This window comes from Nilaparvata lugens, chromosome 4, assembly GCF_014356525.2.
Source record: "Nilaparvata lugens isolate BPH chromosome 4, ASM1435652v1, whole genome shotgun sequence".
Classification (NCBI taxonomy): Eukaryota; Metazoa; Arthropoda; class Insecta; order Hemiptera; family Delphacidae; genus Nilaparvata; species Nilaparvata lugens.
Genome location: NC_052507.1, coordinates 79,011,451 through 79,024,086, shown reverse-complemented (window position 1 = coordinate 79,024,086; position 12,636 = coordinate 79,011,451).

Below are 12,636 nucleotides of genomic sequence, written 5' to 3'. Positions count from 1 at the left end.
GGGTTATTTCCAATTATTTCATTTTATTTGTATATTTATTTATTATTGATTTATTGTTAATGCAAGTTTGATTTATTGTAAACTGTAGCCTATGTATATTGCTATAATGCTAAAAATTCGATTTAGATTTGACTTGAATTGTACAATTGATTGTAGATTACAAAACTAATAATTTTTTCAATGTATTATTTTACGGAAATAAATTTTATTTGAATTTGTTTTTTTTTTCAATTCAGAACCTGACAAGAACTTACCTTATTTTTAAATTTACAAATGCCTGTTATGAAAGATTTTTCGTTACTCGCTCATTTACAAGGCCAAGAGTCATCAATATAAATAATTATTTTTGTATAACAGATTTATACATACTGTATAACAGTTATAGGCCTACTGATATAATAGAGAATCTAGCAATGATTTTGTTCAAATTGGTGTGAAATAGGTTGGAATGTTGCATTTCAAGATACGAGCAGCACTCATGAGAATAGCTTTGTCCCTTTTCTAGCATTCAATAACGTAGTAGCCAAATATACTTTGTCGTGTCTTGGTTGGAACGTGACTCATTGTTCCAGAACCAGAAATCATGAATGGAGACAGAGGTTTTTGTCATTTCTTTCTCCCTCCTTTTTGTTGCTCACTTGTAGCAATGGTCAATTGGTGGGGGAGACACTTCTAGACTTCCAATATGTCTTTACTCCTCCAAACGAACTCTCTCCAGCGCTGAATCTGTCATAGTTGGAAGTGGCGGAACTAAAATACGAAATTTCAGAGGTGTACAGTAGAAAAAAGGAATACATGCAAGCATCATCTATGTTTAAGGAGTATCCTACAAGGTAAAACCTGTGCGTAGACCTAAGTTGCAGAAAATATTTATTCAATATAAACTAAGAACTTACAACCAAATTAAGAAGGATTCGTGAAATTCACACACAAAATATAATTTTGTAGATTAGTAAAAGATGGAATTAGATAAAAATTAGTAACCTACAATAATTATTCAACAGATGGAAATAAATTGGAATTTGCATTTGTTCAAATGCTAATTAATGAATAATTATTATTGAACGAAAATCCCAATTAAATGCTGTAAATCATCCCGAAGACTTCTGCTACTGCAAATATTGACAACAGGGTAAACAGCTAGATGGAAATTCGATGATCGCTACTATAGAAAAATTATTTGTCAGCCCGGGAATCGAACCCAATACCTCCCAATTCCCGAGGCCCGTCGATCTCCGGGCTGACAAATAATTTTTGTATAGTAGCGCTCATCGAATTTCCATCTAGCTGTTTACCCTGTTGTCAATATTTGCAGTTGCAGAACTCTTCGGGGTGATTTACAGCATTTAATTAGGATTTTCGTTGAAAATAATTATAAGAGACTATAATAAGCTTCCTGCACATTTGAAGGAGCTAGAAGTGGTAAATTTAAGAGAGCCATAAAAAAGTTTTAATAGAAATATGTCCATATAGTAAAGAGGAGTATCTAATTTTAGGGTATTCTGTTTGCTGTTTGTATGCTAGTGTTTGAATTTTTATTTCTTTGAATGTAAATACTTTGTATTTATCATGTTTGATTTATGACGATGCTATCTATGCATTTGTACAAATGTTTTCTGCAATAAAGAAATCTTGAATCTTTTATTGGTCTTAAAATAATCACATGAATACACGGACTTCGTCAATTTTTCAACACTAAAGTAAGTCAAACAAATACAAAAACACTGAGATCATTAACAGTACAATACAAAGAATATGAATCACATGAATCGATTCCAAATATTACAAATTTTCTAAAAACTATTAAACTAAACTCTAATCTATTTTCAAATTCTACTACAACGACACAGATAATTCTTTATTGTCGTTACCGACTAAAGCTGCGTTTACACCAACGTTGTTAACAAAATGTTTTTTTCCGTCTTTCTAAATCCTATTAGATTGAAAGGAGCTTGACAAACACATATGCACATCATGTGTATGATGAATTATGTTCAATACAATAGAATCAATAAGGACGGAGAAATAAACATTTTGTTAATAACATTGGTGTAAACGCAGCTTCAAGGTGCGTACAGATTTACGCGCCGCGAACATGAGCAATTCACTTTTAATCAGCTGATGCCAAGCTTTTTATATCTGTATCTTACCGTTTCTGTAAAAATACAGATATAGTCAGCTGATTAAAAGTGAATTGCTCATGTTCGCGGTGTGTATATCTGTACGCACCTCAAGAGTTTGACATACTATTGTCTATTGATTATATCATACTTTCTTGCAAGGTATTCTCGATACATTGGAGGGTGTTGAAGATTGAAAAAATAAGAAATACTGGTTTTAAGATCTAGATGTAACAACGATTAAAATACTCCACCCACAGTTCTATCCACTATTATTATTATTAATTAGTTCTGTTTCTATCAATTCTCATAGTGCCAATTTCATTTTTTGTTTTAGTATTAATGACGTTTATCGACTTGTTATATTTTTGTTGACGTTTCCTATTGCATTGTTATTGCTTTAATGGAATAAAAGTATTCTTATTCACTAAGTACCCTTGAAAAGCTGTGACACTATATCCGCATGCGCGCTACAATTATAGCAAATAATTCTAAAACCTAATTAATCTCTTAAATTAGTTGACCTCCTCCCACCTCCTCAGTAATTCCTGAGTTGACGTCATCAATTACTAGTGCGGCTATTAGATGCATGTAGGCGAGTGAGCAGAGTGTGGCCTTTTTTCGCGTTGCCCGTCATATTTCAGAACAGAGCGTCCGACATTTGAAGGGAAAGAGGCCAAGATTGATGAGGCTAGTCCTAGGCTGCTGATGCTGATACTTCTGCTGCTTCAACCTCCGCCTTGCTTTTCGACTTTGAAAAATCGCTCATGACATTAACACCGGTGGAAAGTAGCTGACTGTACTACGAAAACTTTCCTCACCGGAACGGCAACGCAAAGTTCGGCCAAAATTCATTCCACTAACTACTAGCTTGCCGTACTTTGAAACTCTTATCTTTGTAAAATAGATTATTCACATTTTTCTTTCATCAATTCCAGGACACTCCTGTGATGAATTTTATTAAAGAACTTTTCTTGTCGTGATTCTGTTGATTCTTAGATTAACTAGTAGTTCTGTGAACAGTAGACCTCGCGCTCAGTAAGTTACATTGACCTGATGTTATGTTTTCTCGAAAATTGATAAATAATTTATCAATTTAAAATGTCTAGAAGAGATCCTAAATGAACATAGAGCTGTCTGTCCTATCGTACCGTGACGTGTCGTCCCGGAATGTGAGTGTGAGCGCTGTTATCAGGTCTGGCTGCAACTGTCTACAACGTTGATGGAAAGATACATTTTCAAGATGTTCGATGTTTTTGAACGGGTAGTATTATAGTCAACTGTCTACTAACGTTGATGGAAAGATGCATTTTCAAGATGTTCGATGTTTTTGAACGGGTAGTATTATAGTCCACCAGACAGCTGATTTATGATGAATAATTCTATAGTCTGATTTTTACGGAAATACTGGCGTATGAATGAGGTATTAATAAAAGTATTAATAGATTTAATACAGAAAAGCGAAAGGAATTTCGTGTACAGAATAGCTTAATGTAGTTGTAAATTTCCATCTAGATAGCGCTGATAGTGAATATGATACAAACCACGTGATACTGTATCAGTAGGCAAGCAACACAATGCAATTATTAGATAAATAGATTCTGGAGTATTAGAATCCAAAGTATACATTTTATGAAATCGCATGTCTTGCTGTTCTGTGTTGGGTATAGGGATATTTAGGGATATAGAGGGATATTTGGTATATTTTAGGGTAATATTAAACAGGATATTAGCCGGTTATTGCTCTAGAAATGACCGATATATGGTATTCTATTTGCAGAACAGTACTTGATAAAAAATTGAGATTCTTATCCTACTATAGTAAACGCAAATAGGAGAGGCGGGTGATGGTGGCACCATCTCTGAGTGAAATTACCATTACACCATTATACTGTATATCATTATAGAAATTTACCATTATACTGTACAAATTATACCACTGTATGAACTAACATAATTATCTTGGATAATATAATCATTCGATAAATATATCATAAAATATTTTGTTTGATCTAGATTTCCATGTTCATCCCTCTCTAAAAACCTATTACCAAATTGTCTCAGTCTGAGAGAATTTGCATGTTTCCTTTCTAACACAAAAGCCGGTTAAATTTTAACCGTGATCAATTTCACGATAACCAATCGGAGAAGGACTTTTTGAAAAGACGGCTTCTCTGATTGGTTCACGTGGAATTAATCACGATTAAAGTTTAACCGGATTTCGTGCGACCGGCACGATAAGATCTGGAAGTAACACAATAAATATACAATTCGGAATAACAATACAACTACAATTTTTAATCATATGTTCAAGTTTATTTATCAATCGACATTCAATTCAAACAAGACAAAAGGCCCACCGCAAAGTAGACCCACGCTAATCCACGAAAAGCAACCCACGCCGTGGGATGTTTTGTAAACCATAGCTAGGCTTCTCCAGACATCTGTGTAATACATGCAATGAATAATCCACTTGTCAGCTGATTGATTATGAATAATTCTATAGCAATGGTTTACAAAACATCCCACGGCAAGGGTTGTTTTTCGTGGATTAATTAGGGTCTACTTTGCGGCGGGCCTAAGAACCACTGCATTGATAAACTGAAACAAAATTATCTCGGATGTAATTAATAATTCAATAAAGATACAATCAATGAGAATGGGAATAAAATAAGTGAGAATGAGAATAAAATCAATGCATTTATTCAAATACGTATTAATGAATAAATATCGGGACACCTAGCTTCGCTCGTTATTTATTTATTGATAAACAGAGCACAATTCTTCAAAATTATTGGGGAAGGACAAACAGGCACAGCCCAAAACTGTTTCTTCCCCGAATTTTGATTTATACACTATAAATGGTCTAAAAAGTAGGTTATATTTCATAAACTTGAATTCAGGTCCAATTTTCAGTCAAAATATTTAAAAACAGAAAAGTTCTAATTTAGATTTTTTACAAACCAATTTGAATAACAAAATAACACTCACTAATCACTTAAAACTGTAAAATTACGATTAACTTCGAATATTATGATATACTCTAATTTAGAGTGATAAACCATGTCATGTCAACAAATCAGATTATTTTGATAGTCTATTAAAATTTCTAGATAATATTTCTCACGAGATACGGTAAGCTGATTGAATGATTCCACAGCTGATCTCCCACACAGGCACACGCATCTTCTGTTATCGACAGACGATGAAATCTGTTCTTCCAAGGATGAATTTATCCATCTTCAGAGAGTTTTTCCAGGGATGAGACCTAGTGCAATCGAATCTTTATATTATAAACCTACTATGTTCTGAATTTCGTGAGAATCGTTAGAGCCGTTTTCGAGATCCGGTGGAATACAAACATATAAACATCCAAACATAATATAAACAGAAATTGCTCGTTTGATAGTATAGGATTATAGTCTTTGAACGAAAATATTTGCAGTAGCAGAAGTCTTCGGGGTGATATACAGCATTTAAATTGGATTTATAAACAGAAATTGCTCGTTTGATAGTATAGGATTATAATCTTTGAACGAAAATATTTGCATTGAATGAAAAAGACTAAGAAATTGTCAAAAAAACACTGATTTATTGATAATTAGAAAGACCGGTTTTGGTTATTACACCATTGTCAATCTCTGATAAACTATGTAGTACTACTATAGTAAACTACTATAGTTTATCAGAGATTGACATGGTGTAATAACCGAAACCGGTCTTTCTAATTATCAATAAATCAGTGGTTTTTTGACAATTTCTTAGTCTTTTTCATTCAATATGAATAATTACCACAATATCAACTTCTCAACTACACAAAAAGTGAAAATATTTGCAGTAGCAGAAGTCTTCAGGGTGATATACAGCATTTAAATTGGATTTTTGTTTAATAATAATTTAAGATAAATAAAATATCCATAAAAATGGTGTGTTTGATCTAGATTTTCATGTCCATCCCAATCTGGAGAAAATTACCGAATTGTGTGAGCCTGGAAAAATTCCTCTCCAGCGGTAATTATTTCAAAGCTTCAAAGAGATTTTCAGACGCTGCCTGTGTGAGTCATCTCTTTAGATAGCAGGGTACTCTGCACACTGCAGTCGACAAATATGAGAGGAGTTGGAAGTGTCAGAGACAAAAGATGCAGCTTCCAAGGTGTGCTCTGTACTGGAAAATGCTCGTTTGAGTGGAGTAGCAGCACAAAGTACAAGTGGCATGTGTTTACCGAGCGGCAGGGGAGTACTCTTGTCGTCTGCTCGCCTCCACACTCTGCACTTGAGGTCTAATCTCGTCTTTGCTGAAAGAAACTTTTCTCTAAAGAGAGTCCCTTACACATTAGAGCAGCTCTGTATAACGGTCACGGTCCTTTCTTCGAGTGGAACGTGACTTGGAAACAGGAAGCTCTCAACGAAAAAAATGGTTGCCTTTGAAAAGAAGGTAGTACGTATCGAGTTCAATTATTGACAATCAACTTCAGTAAGTTGGTGTTTAAAACGTGACCCTTGTCTTATCCCATCACTCACCAACTTTCAAAATATATTGTTGTTGGTAATATGTTGTGATTATATATTATTATTTATCCATAATGAAAACTCTGAAGCTGCGTTTACACCAAAATTATTAACAAAATGTTAATAACCTAATCCTTATAGATTCTATTTATTTTATTTGTTCATTTATTGTATAAAATACTATAATCATAATACAATTATGACATTGGAGGAAAAACTAGGCTGAGCCTGTACTATTTCACTCCAAAAATTTTGATAAAATGTTAATGTTGTCCAAAAGATAAGGTTATGTAATCACACACTGCTTCGTTACTTGATTTTCGGTCCAGGAATGATGATTTAAAATTTTGAAGGTTGATTTTATACTCTAAATGAATCACAGAATATATCACAATGAATTAAAAACTTAAGAAATATTGCACTTACTTGAAAAATTTCAATACAAAATCAAAAAACTACTCACTATTTGTTATTCACAGCTGAAAACAAATAAAACAAATATGGTTCTATTAAATTGAACCATAGAGAAACAATAGCATAAATCGATATCCCATGGTATAGGTCGTTTATGTTGTAACTTTCACTGTTATCTCAAGCCGATTACTGTCGATTATTACTGTTTTGTTGGGGTGAGAGTGTATGAACGGTACAATTTGAGAGACTACCAGCGTCACACAGCTTCACGGGAAAGAACTACGTGGACTATCGGCTTCAGATAACAGTAAAAGTTGCGACATAAACGTAACTTATACCATGGGATATCTACTTACGCTATTGTTTCTCTATGATTGAACATAACTTATCATACACATGACGAACATATGTGTTTGTCAAGTTCCATTCAATCTAATACAAGGATGAACTTTTTGCTAATAACTTTGGTGTAAACCCAGCTTGAGATGTTGTCATAAATATCATTTATTTATTCTAAAATTACATACATGTTTCATCATAACATATTCATCAAGATTCTTTTCAAGTGTTGAAATTTTCAATAATTTAATACAGTATTTTCCAGTATATTTATATTTTTAATGTGTGAATATTTTCTATTTTAGTTATAATAATGTGAAATATTTCTTCTATGTTTAGTTTTGAACAAACTACATTTTAAAATCTACTTTGTGAAAATACTTGAGGACTGAAAATTTTGTGAATTGAAGAACTACAAGACTTCAGCTGCGTTTTTACCAAAGTTATTAACAAAATGTTCATTTTTCCTTCCTTATAGATTCTAATAGATCAAACCATAGAAAAAAAATAGCATAAATTGATATCCCATGGTATAGGGCGTTATGTCGCAACTTTTACTGTTATCTCAAGCCGATCACTGTTGATTATTGTCGAATTTTACTGTTTTGTTGAGGTGAGTGTATGAACGGCACAAAATGAGACTACCATTGTCAGGCAGCTTCACGGGAAAGAACTACATTAACTATCGGCTTGAGATAACAGTAAAAGTTACGACATAAACGCCCTATACCATGGGATATCTACTTACGCTATTGTTTCTCTATGATTAAACGTAGCTTGGCAAACACATATGCACATCATGTGTATGATAAGTTATGTTCAACCTAATAGAATCTATAAGGACGGAAAAATAATCATTTTGTTAATAACTTTGGTGTAAACGCAGCTTTCACCTATGTCGGACTACGTGTTATCTAAATTTGGGAGAGGAATAGCACAAGGTTACCTTATTTTTCCTCTCCCTATCAATTCGATGATGTATACTTATTGTATGAATGAATCAGTGATAGCTCAGTGAAATATTCATATTTAATTTGGGCTTCAACTTATCTTAATTCTAAATTCCTAATTTATATATATTTTTTGGTCTCTAAATTGGACAAACCTCATGAAGTGATAGATATAACCTATTTTTGGACGATTTCTATCCAAATTTGGGGAAGGAACAGTTTTGGGCTTCAAGCCTGTTGTTCCTTTCCCATTCATTCATAGTTGAGAATTATATTGTAAGCTATGTATCAATGTATAAATAAATAAATGAATGAATGAATAAATAAATAAATAATGAATAAATAAAAATAAATAAATAATAAATAAATAAATAATAAATAAATAAATAAATAAAAATAAATAAATAATAAATAAATAAATAAATAAAAATAAATAAAAATAAATAAATAAATAATAATAAATAAATAAATAAATAAATAATAAATAAATAATAAATAAAATAAATAAATAAATAAATAAATAAAATAAATAAATAAATAATAAATAAGTAAATAAATAAATAAATTAATTAATTAATTATTAAATAAATAAATAAATAAATAATGAATAGAAACATCATGTTCGGCCAGTGTTTGGAACATGTTTGTAATTTAACAATAAATCAGTGATATTTCTAAAACATTCCAGTGTTTTCACTCCAAGATAAATATATGTTCTATTTCATATTCCTGTATAATGTTTTTTGGAGAATAAATCTGAATTGAAAACTTATTTCCTTCCCAGATGACCTTATTTCATGTAATTTTACCATAAATTAGTGATATTTCTGTCAACATTCCAGTGTTTTCACTCCAAAATATGATCTATTTCATATTCCTGTATCATGTTTTTTACTTTCCTTGCCCTATCACCATAGGTAAGGAAAGTATTGCTTTCCGAAAAAAATTAAAGTACCCCAATTTCTAAATTTCTATACATTTCAAGGTCCCCTGAGTCCAAAAAAGTGGTTTTTGGGTATTGGTCTGTATGTGTGTGTGTGTGTTTGTGTGTGTGTGTGTATGAGTGTATGTGCGTCTGTGTACACGATATTTCATCTCCCAATTAACGGAATGACTTGAAATTTGGAACTCAAGGTCCTCAAACTATAAGGATGAGACACGAACATTCTCGATCGAATGCAATTCAAGATGGCGGCTAAAATGGCGAAAATGTTGCCAAAAACAGGGTTTTCCGCGATTTCCTTGAAAACGGCTCCAACGATTTTGATCAAATTCATACATAGAAAAGTCATCGATAAGCTTTATAAACTGCCACAAGTCCCATATCTGTAAAAATTTCAGGAGCACTTCACCATCTATGCAAAGTTTGATTTTAGATTCCCAATTATTAGGCTTCAGATACAAATTAAACAAAAAATTTCAAGTGTATAAGATTGATTATGAAAATCTCTACAATCAATGTTTTGTAACATTTTCACCTAAAATTGAAAATAAGCTCGAAATTCGAGAAAATGTGATTATTCAATTGCAAACTGTTGGCAACTGTTGCTTCTATTAAATCATTCACTATGAAGAGATAGCAGACCTTGTGTGTCTCCAGCGTTATAGTCCTGTCACCAGCTGACTCAGATCTTAGAATTATAGTAGACTTGAGATGTGCGGGAACACTAGCGTCAGGTGAGCAATTTGCATAACGGCAAGGAAAGTTGTGTGAGGGCGCCACACCAGATTTTTGGAGAATAAATTTGAATTTAGAACTTATTTCCTTCCCAGATGACCTTATTTCATGTAATTTTACAATAAATTAGTGATATTTCTGTCAACATCCCAGTGTTTACATTCCAAAATATGATCTATTTCATATTCCTGTATTATGGAAAATAGATTTGAATTGAAAACTTATTTCCTTCCTACATGACCTCAATTCACTGGGACCAGCTCATTGGAGGAAATTGAAAAATCTCAATACACTAGGACCGGTTGCTTTGAGAAAATTGGAAAATGATTAGTGGATGAATTGCATAAGTGGATAACTTCTGAAGGTGGAGATAATACGGGATGATTAATGACGGAGTCAATTATTATTGAGCTATTTTGCATGATATTGCCTACTCATCTCGCAAACTACAGGGCTTGATGAATTTTGATCACGTAATTACAGCAGATAATAGCGTCGATTTCTCCTTCACTCGATGATCATAGAGAAGGAAGGACATAAGAGAAGGAAGGAAGGTCTGTCTGCCTGTGTTGGTTGAATACAATCATCACGAAATTTATTACAAAGATAGATTATTGCTACTCTTGTACAGTATTTAAACTGCAGTAGGCAATCTAACTACGCTCTGATCGTCATACAGTCACTCGAAAAATGAATTATTTCATCTGTGAATTTGAGTACAAGTTACACCAGTTGCTAATTGACCGAGCGAAGTGAGGTCTAGGATTCAAGTCGACCGCTTGGCATCTCTCTTTATGTTTAAATGTTTGAATGTTTAAATGATTATATGTTGCGCATTTACGGCGAAACGCGGTAATAGATTTTCATGAAATTTAACAGGTATGTTCCTTTTCAAATTGCGCGTCGACGTATATACAGGGTTTTTGGAAATTTTTCTTTTACCCATCTACTCTGGTTTGAACAACCAGGCATCTATCTACAAATTGTAAGTCTTTGCAAATCGCATCTACGAGTATCACAAATTGCATCTGTCACATAATTGACCGAGCGAAGTGAGGTCTAAGATTCAAGTCGACGGTTTGGCATTTCGCTTAATGTTTAAATGTTTAAATGTTTATATGTTGCGCATTTACGGCGAAACGCGGTAATAGATTTTCATGAATTTTGACAGGTATGTTCCTTTTTTAATTGCGCTTCGACGTATATACAAGGTTTCTGGAAATCTTGCATTTCAAGGATAATATTAAAAGGAAAAAGGAGCCTCCTTCATACGCTAATATTAGAGTAAAAATCAGACTAAAGAATTATTCATCATAAATCAGCTGTCGAGTGGATTATAAATTGCATGCTACGACGCATGCAATTCAATATCTCAATGTAACTTGGTAAAAAATCAGCTGCTGTGTAGACTATTAATTACATGCCTCATTGAATGCTATTTTTACAGACAGGATTTACTCTGATGGACAGTGTAAGGGGAGGCTGCGGTTTATAACTGGGTGAGATCTACTGTTCATAGAACTACTAGTCTAAATGGTATTGTGAAGATTGTATCAAATTTTCTTCGAAAGGAACAGAGCTATGCTTTTCATCATTAAACTGTAACATGAACAATGAAATTTGTTTTATTTAATTGTTTAGGATAGAGTCAGCACCTTATTTTCCATCCTATAACACACTGGTTTCCTAAATTTTTTTATTCATTCGCTGAGACAAAAGAAATAACCAAATCACTTTTCTAAAATCACTGTATTTAACTTCATTGTGCATAGTAATTCCATAGAGAAACAATAGCATAAGTAGATATCCCATGGTATAGGGCGTTAATGTCGCAACTTTTACTGTTATCTCAAGCCGATTACTGTTAATTATTGTCGATTTTTACTGTTTTGTTGGGGTGAGAGTGTATGAAAGGCACAATATGAGAGACTACCAGTGTCACACAGCTTCACGGAAAAGAATTACATGAACTATCGGCTTGAGATAACAGTAAAACATAAACGCCCTATACCATGGGATACCTACTTACGCTATTGTTTCTCTGTGGTAATTCCAAAACTTCAACGTTTCATGATTGACTAGCAGGTAACCCGTGCTCCGCAAGGATCTATTTTAAAACTTGATATAATGAGATCTTGAAGAATTGAAAATAGGCCTTTAACCATCCCCTGTTGATTAAGGATCTATATGCAAAATTTCAAGTTTATCAGTCCAGTCGTTCAGACGTGATGATGCGTCAAACATAATTTTCCTATCCCGTACATAAGCCAGTTCTTTCCTTTATTATTTAATTTCATTAATTTATTGTATAAATCACTATAATCATAATACAATGATGACATTGGAGGAGAAACTAGGCTGTAAATTAAAAATTGTAGTATAGATTACTGATTATGTCTCATTATTACTCATTTATTAGTGGGAACGTAAGGAAAATTTGAACCGTTGACTATTTCCATAGCCAACTCTAATACAAGGCCGCGGCCTACGATATTGCAACGTCGCAGTGTAGGCCTAGAGTCAAATACAATCATGATTGGTGAAAAAGATTTCAAAAAAATACCAGCTGATCTTTTTCACCAATCATGTATTAGATTCTAGGCCTACACTGCGACGTTGCAATATC